General features: G+C 48.7%; 1 protein-coding gene across 1 annotated transcript in view; it reads right to left on the bottom strand.

Annotated features, from left to right (window-relative positions):
- The window catches only part of LOC140417985 (uncharacterized), a 175,933-nt gene that overhangs the window by 90,968 nt on the left and 67,356 nt on the right, over positions 1 to 17,609 (bottom strand). The gene's annotated exons all lie outside the window — the stretch shown is intronic.

The following is a 17,609-nucleotide window of genomic DNA, read 5'->3' as shown; positions in this document are numbered from 1 at the left end:
TGGGGAGATAGAGGGATTAGAGAGATAGAGAGAATGGAGAGGGAGAGGGAATGGAGAGATAGAGGGAATGGAGAGGGAGAGAGAATGGAGAGATAGAGGAAATGGAGAGATAGAGAGACTGGATAGATAGAGGGAATGGGGAAATAGAGGGAATGGAGAGATAGAGAGAATGGAGAGGGAGAGGGAATGGAGAGATAGAGTGAATGGTGAGATAGAGAGAATGGAGTGATAGAGAGAATGGAGAGATACAGGGAATGGAGAGATAGAGGGAATGGAGAGATAGAGAGAATAGAGAGATAGAGGGAATGGAGAGGGAGAGGGAAGGGAGAGATAGAGGGAACGGAGAGAGAGAATGGAGAGAGAGAGAATGGAGAGAGAGAGGGAATGGAGAGATAGAGGGAACGGAGAGAAAGAGTGAATGGAGAGAGAGAGAGAATGGAGAGATAGAGGGAATGGAGAGATAGAGGGAATAGAGAGAGAGAGAGAATGGAGTGACAGAGGGAATGGAGAGATAGAGGGAATAGAGAGAGAGAGAATGGAGTGACAGAGGGAATGGAGAGATAGAGGGCATGGAGAGAGAGAGAAAATGGAGTGATAGAGGGAATGGAGAGACAGAGTGAATGGAGAGATACAGGTTATGGAGTGATAGAGAGAATGGAGAGATACAGGGAATGGAGAGATAGAGGGAATGGAGAGATAGAGGGAATGGAGAGATAGAAGGAATGGAGAGAGATAGAATGGAGAGATAGAGGAAATGGAGAGACTGGAGAGATAGAGACACTGGAGAGATAGAGGGAATGGGGAGATAAGAGGGATTGGAGAGATAGAGAGAATGGAGAGGGAATGGAGAGATAGAGGGGATGGAGAGGAAGAGTGAATGGAGAGATAGAGGAAATGGAGAGATAGAGAGACTGGAGAGATAGAGGGAATGGGGAGATAGAGGGAATGGAGAGATAGAGAGAATGGAGAGGGAGAGGGAATGGAGAGATAGAGTGAATGGAGAGATAGAGAGAATGGAGTGATAGAGAGAATGGAGAGATACAGGGAATGGAGAGATGGAGGGAATGGAGAGATAGAGAGAATAGAGAGATAGAGGGAATGGAGAGGGAGAGGGAAGGGAGAGATAGAGGGAACGGAGAGAGAGAGAATGGAGAGAGAGAGAATGGAGAGAGAGAGGGAATGGAGAGATAGAGGGAACGGAGAGAAAGAGTGAATGGAGAGAGAGAGAATGGAGAGATAGAGGGAATGGAGAGATAGAGGGAATAGAGAGAGAGAGAGAATGGAGTGACAGAGGGAATGGAGAGATAGAGGGAATAGAGAGAGAGACAATGGAGTGACAGAGGGAATGGAGAGATAGGGGGAATGGAGAGAGAGAGGGAATGGAGAGAGAGATAGAGGGAATTGACAGATAGTGTTAATGGAGAGAGAACGAATGTAGAGATAGAGGGAGTGGAGAGATAGAGAGAATGGCGGGAGAGAGGGGAAAAAAAAAAAGAAAAAAAAAAAAAAAGTGGAAATCTGGAGAGAAGAGTTGATTTTAATACCGGACAATTCACCGCAGCTCACTGCTTCTTTTCAAAAAAGCAATCAATAGCTTGTTGTAAAATTGTAAAAAGGGAAGAATATAACTTGAAACATTTAGGAATACAAGAAAATACAATGCTTAAAAAAGATAAGGGATTGAAAGGCTGGAATGCCACAGAATAATTAGCAGGACGCCTCCCTGCCAGTGAGCTGACAAACCAAGGTCAAGCTTAACATGAAGGCACTCTCATGTTCGACATTACGGAAACTAGATGTGGAATCATATGGACAGAAAGGGTATTGCGTTAAGGAGCAGAAGAAAATACTTAAAAATAATGTCATGTAATCAGCAAGGCTGTTGGAAGGGTGATATATATCCTGAATAGCTCTCAGCCAGGCACTCACTCTCAGCTTGCAGGGTGATTTCGGTACATGGGACTGACAGAATCCGAAAGCCGAGCAGAACCGCAAAATAACCGGGAGAAAACCAACAGATAAAGAAGAGAGATTGTCAAGGAGGCCCAGGAAGGTCTGATCAGCCAACCAGGAGAATCCAGAAGCAAGATCTTTTTACTTTTCTGTAAAGACAGTGATTTTATCTTGTAAAAGAAAAAATAATAATAAAATAATTTAAAGTTTTAATCTGAAACAGTGGTTATTACAAAGTCTACTTTACTTACTTAGCAACGCGGGACCAAGATCGATGCTACTAAGTGGTAAGTCGATAAAATTCTTCTCTAAATATATGGGTTATGCCGGGGGATAACTTGAAACACTAGTTTGACCCGAATAGCACCCACCTAAGTCTGCAGAGGAGTCAGGGAGTGAGAATCCCTGTTCACCATTAAGAATATCTTGACCCTTTTTTGGTACGGGGGGAATTCTAAGAATACTGGTGAGTTTTTTACTTCAGGGAGCACATTGTAGATGCCCTAACAAGAATCTCCCAGAGTTCCCTAGATTCAGGAGTAGTCCCTCTGGATTGGAAAACTGCACTTGTCACTTTTTAATAAGGGGGAAACCCGGGAATTACAGACCAGTTCGCCGAACATCTGGGGTGGGGAAATTGCTGGAGTTTATAATCAGGGATGGGGGTAACTGAACACCTTAAAACATTTCAGTCCATCAGGGAGAGCCAGCAGGGATTTGTGAAGGGAAGATCATGCCTGATAATCTGACTGAATTCTTTGCAGAGGTGACAAAGGTAGTGGACAGGGGAATGTCTATGGATGTCATGGACTTGCCCATTGGGTGGGTAAATTGGGGTAGGTTTGGACGGGAGAGCGGTGATGGGGAGTGTGCCCTTTGTTTCTCTTTGTTTGTTGCTGGTCGGGAGGGTTGAGGGGAAGGGACAGACTGGAATAGTGAGAAGAAGTCAGAGGCCTTGGGCAGGGACCGCCATGCGAGCTGGGCAGGCTAGTTAATGGGAGTGAAGTTGGGGGTTGCCAGGAGGAAGGCATGGGGGAGGGGTGGAGAGATATTGGGTTGGTTCTTTGTTTGCTTGTGAGAGTGGGGAAGGGGGGTGGTTGGTGTGGCAAAGGGAGAGATGACAGTGAACATCTGAGGGCGGGCCTGAAGGGGCGCATGCTGGGGGCTGGCTTAAATGGGGATCTGGCTGTTCGGCAGGGGAGGGGAGCGGGGCCCCCCTCCCTGGCCAGCTGGTCATGTGGAACGTGCGAGGGTTGAATGGGCCGGTTAAACGATCGCGTGTTTTTGCTCATTAGAGGAGCCTGAAGGCAGACGTTGTGCTCTTGCAGCAGATGCAGCTGAAGTTTGGGGATCAGACGAATGGGTGGGGCAGGGGTTCCACTCGGGGTTAGACATGAAGACGATGGAGTGGCAGTGTTGGGTTATAAGAGAGTGGCTTTTGAGGTGGGGGAGCATTGTGGCCGATCCGAGGGATGGGGGGTAGCTCTGTGATGGTCAGTGGGAAGCTGGAGGAGATGCCAATGGTGCTGGTGAATGTTTAAGCCCCGAATTGGGACAACGTGGATGTTAGAGAGGATCCCAGACCTGGACACGCATCGGCTGATTATGGGGGTGATTTCAATACAGTCCTAGATCCAAGTGTGGATCGGATGCGTCCTAAGTCGTTGAGGGTGTTGGTGGTGGCGATAGAGTTCAGGGGTTCATGGGCGCATTGTTTGCAGGAGGGGGGGGGATACCCATGGAGGTTTGGGAGGCCGAGGGCGAAGGACGTCTTGTACTTCACCCACATACCCATATGCACGGGGCGTATTCGCGGATCAACAGTTTTGTTATGGACAAGGTGCTGCTGCCGGAGATATTGGGTTGGTTCTTGGTTTGGTTGTGAGAGTGGGGAAGGGGGGGTCGGAGGTGGCCGACTCGGAGTACTCGGCCATTGTGTTTTTCGACCACACGCCCCATTGGGTGGATTTGAGGGTGGGGGGCCTAACAGCTGCAGTTGGGGGGTTGGATGTGGGGCTACTGGCGGATGGGTGAGTGGGTAATGGCTGCTATGTCGAGTTGAACGATATGGAGGAGGTCCCAGCCACCACGCTGTGGGATGCACTTAAGGCTATAGTTAGGGAGGAATCCGGGAGGATAGGGAGAGGGTTCCCACCTCTCCCTCCCTTTCAGTCATTGAGTTCCAGATTCCAACAAACCTCTGGGGAAAAGCTTTTCCTCACATCTCCTCTGAACCTCCTGCTCATTACCTTAAATCTGTGTCCCTAGTTATTGATCCCTCCACTAAGGGAAAGAGCAGCTTCGTAGCCACACTATCTATGTCTCTCAGAATTTTATACACCTCAATCAGGTCCCCTGTCAGCCTTCTCTGCTCCAGGGAAAACAATCCCAGTCTCTCTTCATAGCTGAAACACTCCAGCCCAGGCAACGTCCGAGTGAATCTCCTCTGCACCCTCACCAGTGTAAACACTTCCTTCCTATAGTGTGGCGAGCAGAACTGCACAGTACTCCAGCTGGGGTTTAACCAGCATTTTATACAGCTCCAGCATAACCTCCCTGCTCTGATATTCAATGCCTCGGTTAATAAAGGCAATATTCCCATTGGCCTTAACCAGCTTATCCACCTGTCCTGCTGCCTTCAGAGATCTGTGGATATGCACACCAAGTCACTTTGCTCTTCTGTACTTCACAGGATCCGACCATTCATTGTATATTCCCTTGCCTCGTTAGTCCAACCAAAATGCACAACGTCACACTTTTCTTGCTTAAATTCCATTTGCCACTCTACTGTACATCTTTTTAAAAATAAATTTAGAGTACCCAATTATTCTTTTTACAATTAAGGGGCAATTAAGCGTGGCCAATCCAGCTACCCTGCACATCTTTTGGGTTGTGAGGGTGAGACCCACGCAGACACGGGGAGAAAGTTAAAACTCTACACGGACAGTGACCCGGGCCGGGATTGAACCTGGGTCCTCAGCGTCGGGAGGTGCCAGTGCTAACCATTGCACCATCCTGCTGCCCCCTCTTCTGCCCATCTAGCCAGCCTATCCATATTGTCCTGTAATCTAAGGCCTTGTTCCTCACCATTTACCACACCACCAATTTTTGTGTCATCTGTGAACTTCCTAATCTACCTCCTACATTCACATCCAGATCATTAATGTGTACTACAAAGAAGTGCCCCAGCACTGATCCCTGCAGAACACCGCTGGACACAGGCTTCCAGGCACAAAAACAACCTTCAAACATCACCCTCTGCCTCCGACCACTAAGCCAGTTTTGGATCCAGTTTGCCAAATTGCCCTGGATCCTATGGACTCTTACCTTCTGCATCAGCCTCCCACGTGAGTTTGTCTAAAGCCTTACTAAAGTCCATGTAGACTACATGAACCACACTACCTACATCTACACACCTAGTCACTTTCTCAAAAAATTCAATCACATTTGTGAGACATGCTCTCCCTTGTTTAATCCTTGCCCCTCCAAGTGGAGATTAATTCTGTCCCTCAGAATGTTTTTCAGTAGTTTCCCTGGCAGTGAAGTTAGACTCACTGGCTTGTAATTTCCTGGTTTGTCCCTACTTGCCTTCTTGAATAATGGCACCACATTAGCTGTCTTCCAGTCCTCAGGCACCTCTCCTGTGGCCAGAGAAGATTTGAAAATGTTTGTCAGAGCCTCTGCAATCTCCTTCTTTGCCTTCCACAGCAGCCTGGGATACATCTCATGTGGCTCTGGGTATTTATCCACTTTCAGACCTGGTGAAACTGTTCATACCTTCTCCCTCTCAATGTCAAGTTGTTCAAGCAAATCACCATGTGCCTCCGTGATTTCTATACCTACATCATCCTTCTCCGTAGTGAAAACAGATATGAAGTATACATTTAAAACCTCACCTGTATCTTCCACTTCCATGCACACATTGACTCATTGGTCCGTACTCTTACCCTGGTCAACCTCCTGCCCCAAATATACTTAGAAAACATTGTTGGATTTTCCTTTATTTTACCCGACAGTGCTTTTCCAAGCTCCCTCTTTGCTCTCCTAATTCCTTTCTTAAGTAATCCTTTGCACGTTCCATGTTCCTCTAAGACTTCCACTTTGAACCCTCGGTATCTGTGATAAGACTCACCTTTAATTCTTTATCCAACCCTAGATATCCCTTACATCCAGGGTTCCCTGGACTTATTGCTCCCACCCTTCCCTATCATGGGAACATAGAATTTACATTGCAGGAGGCCATTTGGCACATCGAGTCTGCAACATCCCTTGGAAAGAGCACCCCACTGAGGCCCACACCTCCCCCCTATCCACATAAACCCCACCTAACCTTTTTGGACACTAAGGGCAATTTAGCATGGCCAATCCACCTAACCTGCACATCTTTGGACTGTGGGAGGAAACCCGAGCACCTGGAGGACACCTACGCAGACACAGGGAGAACGTGCAAACTCCACACAGACAGTGACCCAAGCCGGGAATATAACCTGGGACCCTGGAGCTGTGAAACAACAGTGCCAACCACTGTGCTACCGTGTCGCCATGTGCATTGTCTATTTCCTTTTTGGCTGAATCCCACTGCTCTGATGTTGATTTTTCTACAAGTGGCTGCTCTCCGGTAATTTTGTACAGCTAATAATGTCTTATTTTTTTAAAATTTGCCCTCCCCATTCTGTAACGTATGAGACCCCAACCTCAAATTCAGAAGTTTCAATTTTATTGTAAGAAGTCTTACAACACAAGGATTGTTTTGAATCAGCTTGCAAAATCCTATCAACTGTCCTGGCTTGAGACAATTCACACCTCTTTAACCTGTGATTATCCCTCTCTCCAGTTGCTCTGTTTGGACCTGTGAAGACTTAATTACCTGCAAAGACTCGCATTCAAAGTACCGTCTTGCATCGTTGACTTTGTCGATATATATGTTTCTGGATAAAAGCAACTAACTGCGGATCTGAAACAAAAGAGAAAATGCTGGATAATCTCAGCATGTCTGGCAGCATTTGTGGGGAGAGAAAAGAACTAACGTATCGAGTCCAATGACTCTTCATCAAAGCTTTTCTCTCCCAACAGATGGTGCCAGACCTGCTGAGATTTTTCAGCATTTTCTCTTTCGTTATATGTTTCTGGAACCTACCTCTGCATTCACCCGAGGAAGGAGCAGTGCTCCGAAAGCTAGTGATTTGAAATAAACCTGTTGGATTTTAACCTGGTGTTGTAAGGCTTCTTACTGTGCTCACCCCAGTCCAACGCCGGCATCTCCACATCAAATTTATTGGCTTGATCCTCCTGGGCTTTCCATGAACAAATTCAATTTATCCATTTCAAGTTGACTATGTTGTTAGTCAGTTCCCCAATACTTTGGGGTGTGTGAGCTGCATTGTTATCCTCCTGTTTTTATAGAATCTAACCCTCTTTACCCACTCACTATGTGGACATGTTGACTGGTTGTTGAATTGCTGACATTTCATCTGGAGGCTGGATATCCTGTTCTGAATGAATTCTCAATGTCTGGTTGTATTTCTGCGGCAATATCTCTTGTTCTCTGGGCCCATTTCCCGCCAGTTTTTCTGCTGCTTTCATTGTTTGAAAAATGGTGAAAAGAAAAGTAATAAAAATATTGACATTTGCGGGTGTCTGGCGGGAGGTGCGCGGCTTCCCTTCCGACAGGGAGCCGCTTCAAGTCTTTCCGTGCAGCCTGGTAAAGCTGCCGAGAGCCTCGGGACTCCCTGCTCGGTGTCGCCGGTCGGTGCTGCGGGTCTGACGGGGGGGACAACCCAGTCAGTGACCTTCCCATCCCCCCCCCGGCCCGGGAATGCGCATGTGCGGAGGGCCCACCCCCTGACCTTCCTGCTGACGTATGAACCAATGAAAAGAATTGGAGGACCGGAAGGACTTTGGTCCTCCAGCCAATCAGATCGCGGACTTTGGGCAAATGAAGATTGAGCTTCACACAGACTGAAACCTCCTCCTGACTCCAACTGGGAGTAAAACACTTTCTTTTCTCCCCTTCCCATTTCTTTTCTCATTCTCACCTTCAATTGGTCACTTGCAGCAACTGAAGGGAATGGAAGTGAATCCAGGGAGGGTGCAGACTCTGGAAAGATTGGCCATGATCTCTCTCTCTCTTAAAGACATCCTTTGCTCCCTCAGCTTGACAAGGGGAGAAAGTGCAGACGCCGCACAGACAGTGGGACCAGGCTTTTGGGCCGAACCCCTGGGTGGTTCCAATGTGCTTGGCCCGGCGGTCGCCTGAAAGGTCTCCTGTCCCCGACCCACACTTGGGCTGATGTGTTTATGTCACAAAGGCCCCTGGATTAAGGGGGTAGCTCTGCCTCCCTCATCCAGGTAGATTGTACGAGGGTCAGGCCTGAGGGAATGAGTTGCAGATCTATTGGCCTCCTGTAGGGTTAGAACCTGGGAAAACGATGCTGAGGTAGAGGGACCAATTATCTCATCGAATGGTTGAGCAGGCTTGATGGGCCAAATGCAGCTCCTATTTGTTCGGTCTTCAAGCGCATGATAGCATAGTAATTAGCACTGTTGCTTCACAGCTCCACAGTCCCAGGTTTGATTCCCGCTTGCGTCACTGGCTGTGCGGAGTCTGCGCATTCTCCCTGTGTCTGCGTGGGTTTCCTCCAGGTGCTCCGGTTTCCTCCCACAAGTCCTGCAAGACATGCTGTTAGGTGAAATGAAAAATGAAATGAAAATTGCTTGTCACAAGTAGGCTTCAAATTAAGTTACTGTGAAAAGCACCTAGTCGCCACATTCGAGCACCTGTTCAGAGAGGCTGGTATGGGAATTGAACCCGCGCTGCTGGCCTTATTCGGCTTTACAAGCCAGCTCTTTAGCCCACTGTGCTAAACCAGCCCCTCAGTAATTTGGACATTCTGAATTCTCTCTCTGTCTATCCGAACAGGCGCCAGAATGTGGCGACTCAGGGCTTTTCACAGTTATTTCATTGCAATGTTAATGTAAGCCTACTTGTGGCAATAAAGATTATTATTATAAAGCAATGAGCATGGATCTGTCAAACAGCCTGAATCAGCACCTTCAGGAGAATTGGGAGGGTGAATATTAGATACAGTGAATGGAGGGAGAGTGTGTGGGATGGAGATTTACAGCTTTTGGGGAATGAGAGAGGAAAGAATGTTCCATGGAAACTAGAACTGTCTGTTCTGAGTTTCTATCCTGCACTGACAAGTGATGTATTTTGTAAATTGTTTTTCCAGGATATTAGAAAAGGAGGGATTACAGACAAAAATCCCAAACATCATATCTTGATCTGACAGTCACTTGATTCTTTGGGTCACACACACCCGAGTGAGAGTGTTCCAGAGCACTGATTGTGGAAAAAGCTTCAACCAGTTACAGAGCTTCACAGCGGGGAGGGACTGTACACATGTTCTCTGTACGAGTAAGGCTTCAATTGTCTAACCTGGAGAAACCCAAGGAGACCCGAAACATGGAGAAACAGTGGAAATGCCGGGGCTGTGGGAAGGGATTCAAAGCCCCATCTGCACTGGAAGCTCATGGGCGCATTCACACTGGGAGAGGCCATTCAGCTGCTCTTTGTGGGGGAAGTTTCAGTCAATCATTCACCCTGCAGACACACCAGAGGGTTCACACTGGGGAGAGGCCATTGAACTGCTCTCAGTGTGGGAAGAGATTCAATCAATCAGCCAGCCTGACGTTCCACCGGCGAGTTCACACGGAGGAGAAGCCGTTCACCTGCTCTGAGTGTGGGAAGGGATTCAGACATTTATCCACCCTGCGGAGACATCAGCCAGTTCACCCCGGGGAGTGACCATTCACCTGCACTCAATGTGGGAAGGGATTCTGTGTTTCCTTGTACCTGCTGAGACACCAACAAGGTCACAAGTGATTACAGGGGTTGGATTCTGCTGTTATTGTTGCTACTCTCAATTACACCCAGAACAGCAGTGTGTTCATTCTGTCAGTTGGTCAATGGGGCGGGTCGGAGGTTTCGTTCTGCTGGACTGGCCGGTCTCACGACTTTGCCTCCAGTGGGCTGATGCTCTTGAGCCTTGTGGCAAATACTTGGCTTCAAATTTCACAAGGATCACAGAGTGAAAGGGTGTTTGGAAGGTAGATGACAGATAGTTCCTGTTTCTGTTTGGAACCCCAAAGAATGCAGGTTTAGATGAAGATAGGCTTTGGTGGTTACATGGTTCTGTCTCAGAAGGAAACTGTCAAGCGATGAGGGGCAAGTTGTCTGCAGTTGATTAGGAACTTACAATAAAATGTGTAATGATACAATCGCATTTAAGGAATTATCACATATTTACATAAAATATAGATTCCTTTAAGAAACAAAAATCCAAGAGGAAAAGTGACGCAACCGTGGCTAACAAGAAAAATTAAAGGTTCCATTAGGTCAAAGGAAGAGGCTCATTAATCGATTACAAATTTATTGCTTCACTGATTTATTGGTACCTTGAAGAATCAATGCAGTATAATTCTTTAAATTCAGTATACATACAGACAGAAAATGGAATATCCACAAGGCAAAGTCATTGTTTCAGATAAAAATATGAGAATTGGTCTTCCGGGTGCGGCGATGACCAGCTAAGTCGCACGTTTCGGCAGCTCCCGGTGGAACGGACTTTTGGGCTCTTAATAGGAGCCCCACCGGCAATTTTACCGGCTAAAAACACTGTGCGGTAAACCAGAAGGGAATCCCCCCTGGACACGGATGGAAAAAGGAGAGGAAAGTGGCCGGATTGTGGTGGATCCTCTAGAGCAGCGGCCAGGAAGGCAGGCACAAAGTAAGATGGCGTCGGAAGGAGGCAGTTTAATATGGGGCCCTGACCAACAAGAGTTCCTGCGGCGTTGCGTGGAAGAACTTAGAAAGGAGATGAAGAAGGAGCTGTTGGCCCCGATATTACAGGCGATTGAAGGGCTAAAGGAGGAGCAAAAGACCCAGGAGCAGGAGCTTCGGGTCGTGAAGGCAAAGGCTGCTGAGAATGAGGACGAAATACAGGGCCTGGTGGTGAAGACAGAGATGCACGAGGCACAACACAAAAGGTGTGTGGAAAGGCTGGAGGTGCTGGAGAATAATGCGAGGAGGAAGAATTTAAGGATTCTTGGTCTTCCCAAAGGTGCAGAAGGGGCGGACGTCGGGGCATACGTGAGCACGTTGCTGCACTCGTTAATTGGATCGGAGGCCCCGACGGGCCCGTTGGAGGTGGAGGGAGCCTATCGGGTTATGGCGTGAAGACCGAGGGCTGGAGAAATTCCTCGAGCCATAGTGGTGAGATTTTTCCGATATAAGGACAGAGAGATGGTCCTCAGATGGGGAAAGAAAACTCGGAGCAGTAGGTGGGAGAACGCGGTGATCCGCGTATATCAAGATTGGAGTGCGGAGGTGGAGAGAAGGTGGGCAAGCTTTAATCGGGCCAAGGCGGTGCTGCACAAAAGGAAGGTTAAATTTGGAATGCTGCAGCCGGCAAGACTGTGGGTCACACATCAAGGGAAACACCACAACTTTGAAACGGCAGAAGAGGCGTGGACATTTACTGTCGAGGTGAAACTGGAATAAGCGGGCTAGAAAAAGAACGTTTGGGGTGATTATGTGGGATGAAGGGGGAAAAAGGGGGAAGAGATGATTTCCCAAGTTGTTAATCCTGCGACCCTGTAACTTTTCCCTCTTCCCCATGTCGTGGGGGAGGGGGGGGGGGGAGGGAGGATGAGGAGTTGGGGAGGGAGGATGAGGAGCTGGGGGCGCCGGCCATTGGGGGCGGGGCCAAATGGGAAGTGCGGGCTTTGTTCCTGCGCTATGGTAATCATGGCGGGAACAGGGAAGCAGGAAGGAGGGGGCCTCGCACAGTGGGTGCCGAGGTCACGGAGGGAAGCCGAGGTCGGCCAGAGTTTGCTGACTTCTGGGAGCAACATGGGGGGTGCAATTACGCTAGTGAGGGATCTAGCGGGGGGGGGGGGGTAACTGGGTTGCTGCTGCTGGGGAGAAGGGGGAGCTGGTATGGGGTGGGGTGGTCGGGGCGGGTGGGCGCCGTTGGGGGGAGATACGGCTACGTGGGAACCGGGTGAGGAGCTGGATTGAAAAAGGAGATGGCTAGTGGTCAAAGGGGGAGGGGGTAAAGAGCCCCCCAACCCGGCTGATCACGTGGAATGTGAGAGGGCTGAACGGGCCGATAAAGAGGGCACGGGTACTCGCACACCTAAAGAAACTTAATGCAGATGTGGTTATGCTGCAGGAGACTCATCTGAAACTGATAGACCAGGTCAGACTACGCAAAGGATGGGTGGGACAGGTGTTTCATTCGGGGCTAGACGCAAAAAACAGGGAGGTGGCTATATTAGTGGGGAAGCGGGTAATGTTTGAGGCAAAGACCATAGTGGCGGATAGTGGGGGCAGATACGTGATGGTGAGTGGCAAATTGCAAGGGGAGGCGGTGGTCTTAGTGAACGTATATGCCCCGAACTGGGATGATGCCAACTTTATGAGGCGTATGTTAGGACGTATCCCGGACCTAGAGGTGGGGAAGTTGGTAATGGGTGGAGATTTTAATACGGTGCTGGACCCAGGGCTGGACAGATCGAGGTCCAGGACCGGAAGGAGGCCGGCTGCAGCTAGGGTGCTCAAGGACTTTATGGAGCAGATGGGAGGAGTAGACCCCTGGAGATTTAGTAGACCTAGGAGTAAGGAGTTTTCGTTTTTCTCCTATGTCCACAAAGTTTATTCACGGATAGACTTTTTTGTTTTGGGAAGGGCACTGATCCCGAAGGTGACGGGGACGGAGTACACGGCTATAGCTATCTCGGTTCACGCTCCACATTGGGTGGACCTGGAGATAAGGGAGGAAAAAGAACAGCATCCACCCTGGAGAATGGACATGGGATTATTGGCAGATGAGGGTGTGTGTTTAAGGGTGAGGGGGTGTATTGAAAGGTACTTGGAACTCAATGATAATGGGGAGGTTCAGGTGGGAATGGTCTGGGAGGCGCTGAAGGCAGTGGTTAGAGGGGAGCTGATATCTATTAGGGCACATAAAGGAAAGCAGGAGGGTAGGGAAAGGGAGCGGTTGTTGAAAGAACTTCTGAGGGTGGACAGACAATATGCGGAGGCACCGGAGGAGGGACTGTACAGGGAAAGGCAAAGGCTACATGTAGAATTTGACTTGTTGACTACGGGTAATGCAGAGGCACAATGGAGGAAGGCACAGGGTGTACAGTACGAATATGGGGAGAAGGCGAGCAGGTTGCTGGCCCACCAACTGAGGAAAAGGGGAGCAGCGAGGGAGATAGGGGGGGTGAGAGATGAGGAGGGAGAGATGGAGCGGGGAGCGGAGAGAGTGAATGGAGTGTTCAAGGCATTTTATGAAAGATTATATGAAGCTCAGCCCCCGGATGGGAAGGAGAAAATGATGTGCTTTCTGGATCAGCTGGAATTTCCTAAGGTGGAGGAGCAGGAGAGGGCAGGACTGGGAGCACAGATTGAGACGGAGGAAGTAGTGAAAGGGATTGGGAGCATGCAGGCGGGGAAGGCCCCGGGACCAGACGGATTCCCTGTGGAATTCTATAGGAAATATATGGACTTGCTGGCCCCGCTACTGATGAGAACCTTTAATGAGGCTAGGGAAAGGGGGCAGCTGCCCCCGACTATGTCAGAGGCAACGATATCGCTCCTCCTAAAGAAGGAAAAAGACCCGCTGCAATGCGGGTCCTATAGGCCCATTTCCCTCCTTAATGTGGACGCTAAGATTCTGCCCAAGGTAATGGCAACGAGGATAGAGGATTGTGTCCCGGGGGTGGTTCATGAGGACCAAACTGGGTTTGTGAAGGGGAGACAGCTGAATACAAATATACGGAGGCTGCTTGGGGTAATGATGATGCCCCCACCAGAGGGGGAAGCAGAGATAGTGGTGGCGATGGATGCTGAGAAAGCCTTTGATAGAGTGGAGTGGGATTATTTGTGGGAGGTGCTGAGGAGATTTGGCTTTGGAGATGGGTATATCAGATGGGTACAGTTGCTGTATAGGGCCCCGATGGCGAGCGTGGTCACGAATGGACGGGGGTCTGATTATTTTCGGCTCCATAGAGGGACGAGGCAGGGATGTCCTCTGTCCCCGTTATTGTTTGCACTGGCGATTGAGCCCTGGCCATAGCATTGAGGGGTTCCAGGAAGTGGAGGGGAGTACTCAGGGGAGGAGAAGAACACCGGGTATCTCTGTATGCGGATGATTTGTTGTTATATGTGGCGGACCCGGCGGAGGGGATGCCAGAGATAATGCGGATACTTGGGGAGTTTGGGGATTTTTCAGGGTATAAATTGAACATGGGGAAAAGTGAGTTGTTTGTGGTGCATCCAGGGGAGCAGAGCAGAGAAATAGAGGATTTACCGTTGAGGAAGGTAACAAGGGACTTCCGGTACTTGGGGATCCAGATAGCCAAGAATTGGGGTACATTACAGATGCTTAATTCAACGCAGTTGGTGGAACAGATGGAGGAGGACTTTAAGAGATGGGACATGGTGTCCCTGTCACTGGCAGGTAGGGTGCAGGCGGTTAAAATGGTGGTCCTCCTGAGATTCCTTTTTGTGTTTCAGTGCCTCCCGGTGGTGGTCACGAAGGCTTTTTTCAAAAGAATCGAGAAGAGTATTCTGAGTTTTGTGTGGGCCGGGAAGACCCTGAGAGTGAGGAGGGGGTTTTTGCAGCGTAGTAGGGACAGGGGGGGGCTGGCACTACCGAGCCTAAGTGAGTACTACTGGGCCGCCAATATTTCAATGGTGTGTAAGTGGATGGGAGAAGGGGAGGGAGCGGCGTGGAAGAGATTGGAGAGGGCGTCCTGCAGGGGGACTAGCCTACAAGCAATGGTGACGGCACCGTTGCCGTTCTCACCGAAGAAATACACCACAAGCCCGGTGGTGGTGGCTACATTGAAAATTTGGGGGCAGTGGAGACGGCATAGGGGAAAGACAGGAGCTTCGGTGCGGTCCCCGATAAGAAATAACCATCGGTTTGTTCCGGGGAGAATGGATGGGGGATTTGGAGCATGGCAAAGAGCAGGGGTAGCACAATTGAGAGATCTGTTCGTGAATGGGACGTTTGCGAGTCTGGGAGCGCTGACGGAAAAATATGGGTTGCCCCAAGGGAATGCATTTCGGTATATGCAACTGAGGGCTTTTGCGAGGCAACAGGTGAGGGAATTCCCGCAGCTCCCGACGCAGGAGGTGCAGGATAGAGTGATCTCAGAGACATGGGTGGGGGATGGTAAGGTGTCGGACATATATAGGGAAATGAGGGACGAGGGGGAGATCATGGTAGATGAGCTGAAAGGGAAATGGGAAGAAGAGCTGGGGGAGGAGATTGAGGAGGGGCTGTGGGCTGATGCCCTACGTAGGGTAAACTCGTCGTCCTCGTGTGCCAGGCTAAACCTGATACAATTTAAGGTTTTTCACAGGGCGCATATGACTGGAGCACGGCTCAGTAAATTTTTTGTGGCAGAGGATAGGTGTGGGAGATGCTCGAGAAGCCCAGCGAATCACATTCACATGTTCTGGTCATGCCCGGCACTACAGGGGTTCTGCGTGGGGGTGGCAAAGGTGCTTTCGAAGGTGGTGGGGGTCCAGGTCGAACCAAGCTGGTGGTAGGCTATATTCGGGGTTGCAGAAGAGCCGGGAGTGCAGGAGGCGAGAGAGGCCAATGTTTTGGCCTTTGCGTCCCTAGTAGTCCGGCGCAGGATATTGTTAATGTGGAAGGAAGCCAAGCCCCCGGGTGTGGAGACCTGGATAAACGACATGGCAAGGTTTATAAAGTTAGAACGGATTAAGTTCGTATTAAGGGGTTCGGCTCAAGGGTTCACCAGGCGGTGGCAACCGTTCGTCGACTACCTCACAGAAAGATAGAGGGAATGGAAAAGAAGAAGACAAGAGCAGCAACCCAGGGGGAGGGGGGGGGGGGCGGAGAGGAACCGGACGGACTCTCAGGGATGCTATTGTATATGTATAGACATTTGTTATAGGTAAAGTATATTGGACTGTTGGATTGTATCTTTGGAGAGTATTTATTTTTGACAAGGCAGTTGCCATTTAGTTTTGTTTTTGTTTCTGTTTATATATTATTTATTTATTTGTTTAAAACTGGTCACTGTTATTTATATTGCTTTATTGTTGTTTAAAAGAAACACTACGTACTGTTATGTTTGGCCAAAAAATCTTGAATAAAATATATATATTTTTTAAAATGAGAATTGCAGTACAGCAACTTAATATGTGTACGAATCTAACACTGTTTCAAGAAAAGTTGCATTAAAGCCCTCGTAATGAATAAACTGTTGTTCTACAAATACATCTAGTATTGAAAATGTTTTGCAGCCTCAACAGAAACATTCACAAAATGTAGCAAAGCCTTAGCAACAAGCAAGGTTAATGCAGAACACCTTGGGGGTGATTCTCCAATATTGGGCCCAAGAGTTCGCGCCATCATGAATGCCGTCGCAAACCGGGCCCGGTTACGTACGATTCTGCCCCCCATAGGGGCCAGCACGGCGCTCGAGCAGTTCACGCTGCTCCAGCCTCCTTTTGCGGTGCCAAATGGGCGCCACGCCAACCCACGCATGCGCAGTTGGGCCAGCTGAATCCTGCGCATGCGCAGTTGGGCCGCGCCATCCTGTGCATGCGCGGGGGACTTCTTTAGCGCGCCGCCCCCGACTAAAGATGGAGTCGGTGTTCAGGGGCCGGCCGCGCCAGAAAGTAGGCCCAGGGAGGGATTTGAAGAGGAGGCAAACCCATCCACCCACTCCAGGTTCAGTCCTGGATGTGATTAACAGCAGGAATAACAGCAGAATCCAACCCGTCATCACTTGTGAACCCTTTGGTGTCTCAGCATGTTGGACGACTGAGTGAATCCCTCCCCACAGTGAGAGCAGGTGAATGGCTTCTTTCCAGTGTGAACTCGCTGGTGTCTCCGTGAAGGAATCTATAATTTATGGGATCTTAACCTGTCGAACTACGCCAAGTTTGGGGGAAGCTTAGTTGATGAATCAAGTCCTGGCGCAATACGACAAGTTATAAGATTTGTACTATTTGTAGACTGTGTTAAGTTGTTCGATTCCTTGTATTATTCGACTGTGTATAGTTGAAGGAATTTATATCATCTCTGCTATTCGGTTATCAGTAGCACTTTGCGAATACTGGAACTCAGCAGAAATTTGCATTACAAACTCCTCAGGTGCTAAAAAGAATTGTTTTATTTGTAGTCGCTTGATTACAATTTGAAAGTCATTTAAAAGGCAATTCGTAGACAATTCGAAGCTTTCAGAGAATTACAGACATTATCTTTCTTTGCTTAGGCAGACAGCTCGAAAGTAACTTTTAAAAGGTCAAAGTCTGGCAATGAAACATGAAGAGAGGGAGAAAGCTAATCTTCAGCAAAACTCAAAGTCAAAAGTGGACTAACATCACTGACACAGACTGTTAAACTGACAACCCCCAAAAGACATCTCTAAAATGGAGACTATAAAGGACAAAACTGACTAAACTAAACACTAAAACCAAACCTACAAAGACAATACTCACAAAGACAACAAAACCCAAAATGGCGGGGAGAAACGTTTTAGTTATACACTTTCATATCTGTCTTAAGTCATCTAATTACACCCCAATATAATCCTAATTG

Source organism: Scyliorhinus torazame, chromosome 5 (assembly GCF_047496885.1).
Source record: "Scyliorhinus torazame isolate Kashiwa2021f chromosome 5, sScyTor2.1, whole genome shotgun sequence".
Classification (NCBI taxonomy): domain Eukaryota; kingdom Metazoa; phylum Chordata; class Chondrichthyes; order Carcharhiniformes; family Scyliorhinidae; genus Scyliorhinus; species Scyliorhinus torazame.
The sequence above is the reverse complement of the archived record's forward strand: the minus strand, read 5'-3'. Positions and strand labels throughout refer to the sequence as shown.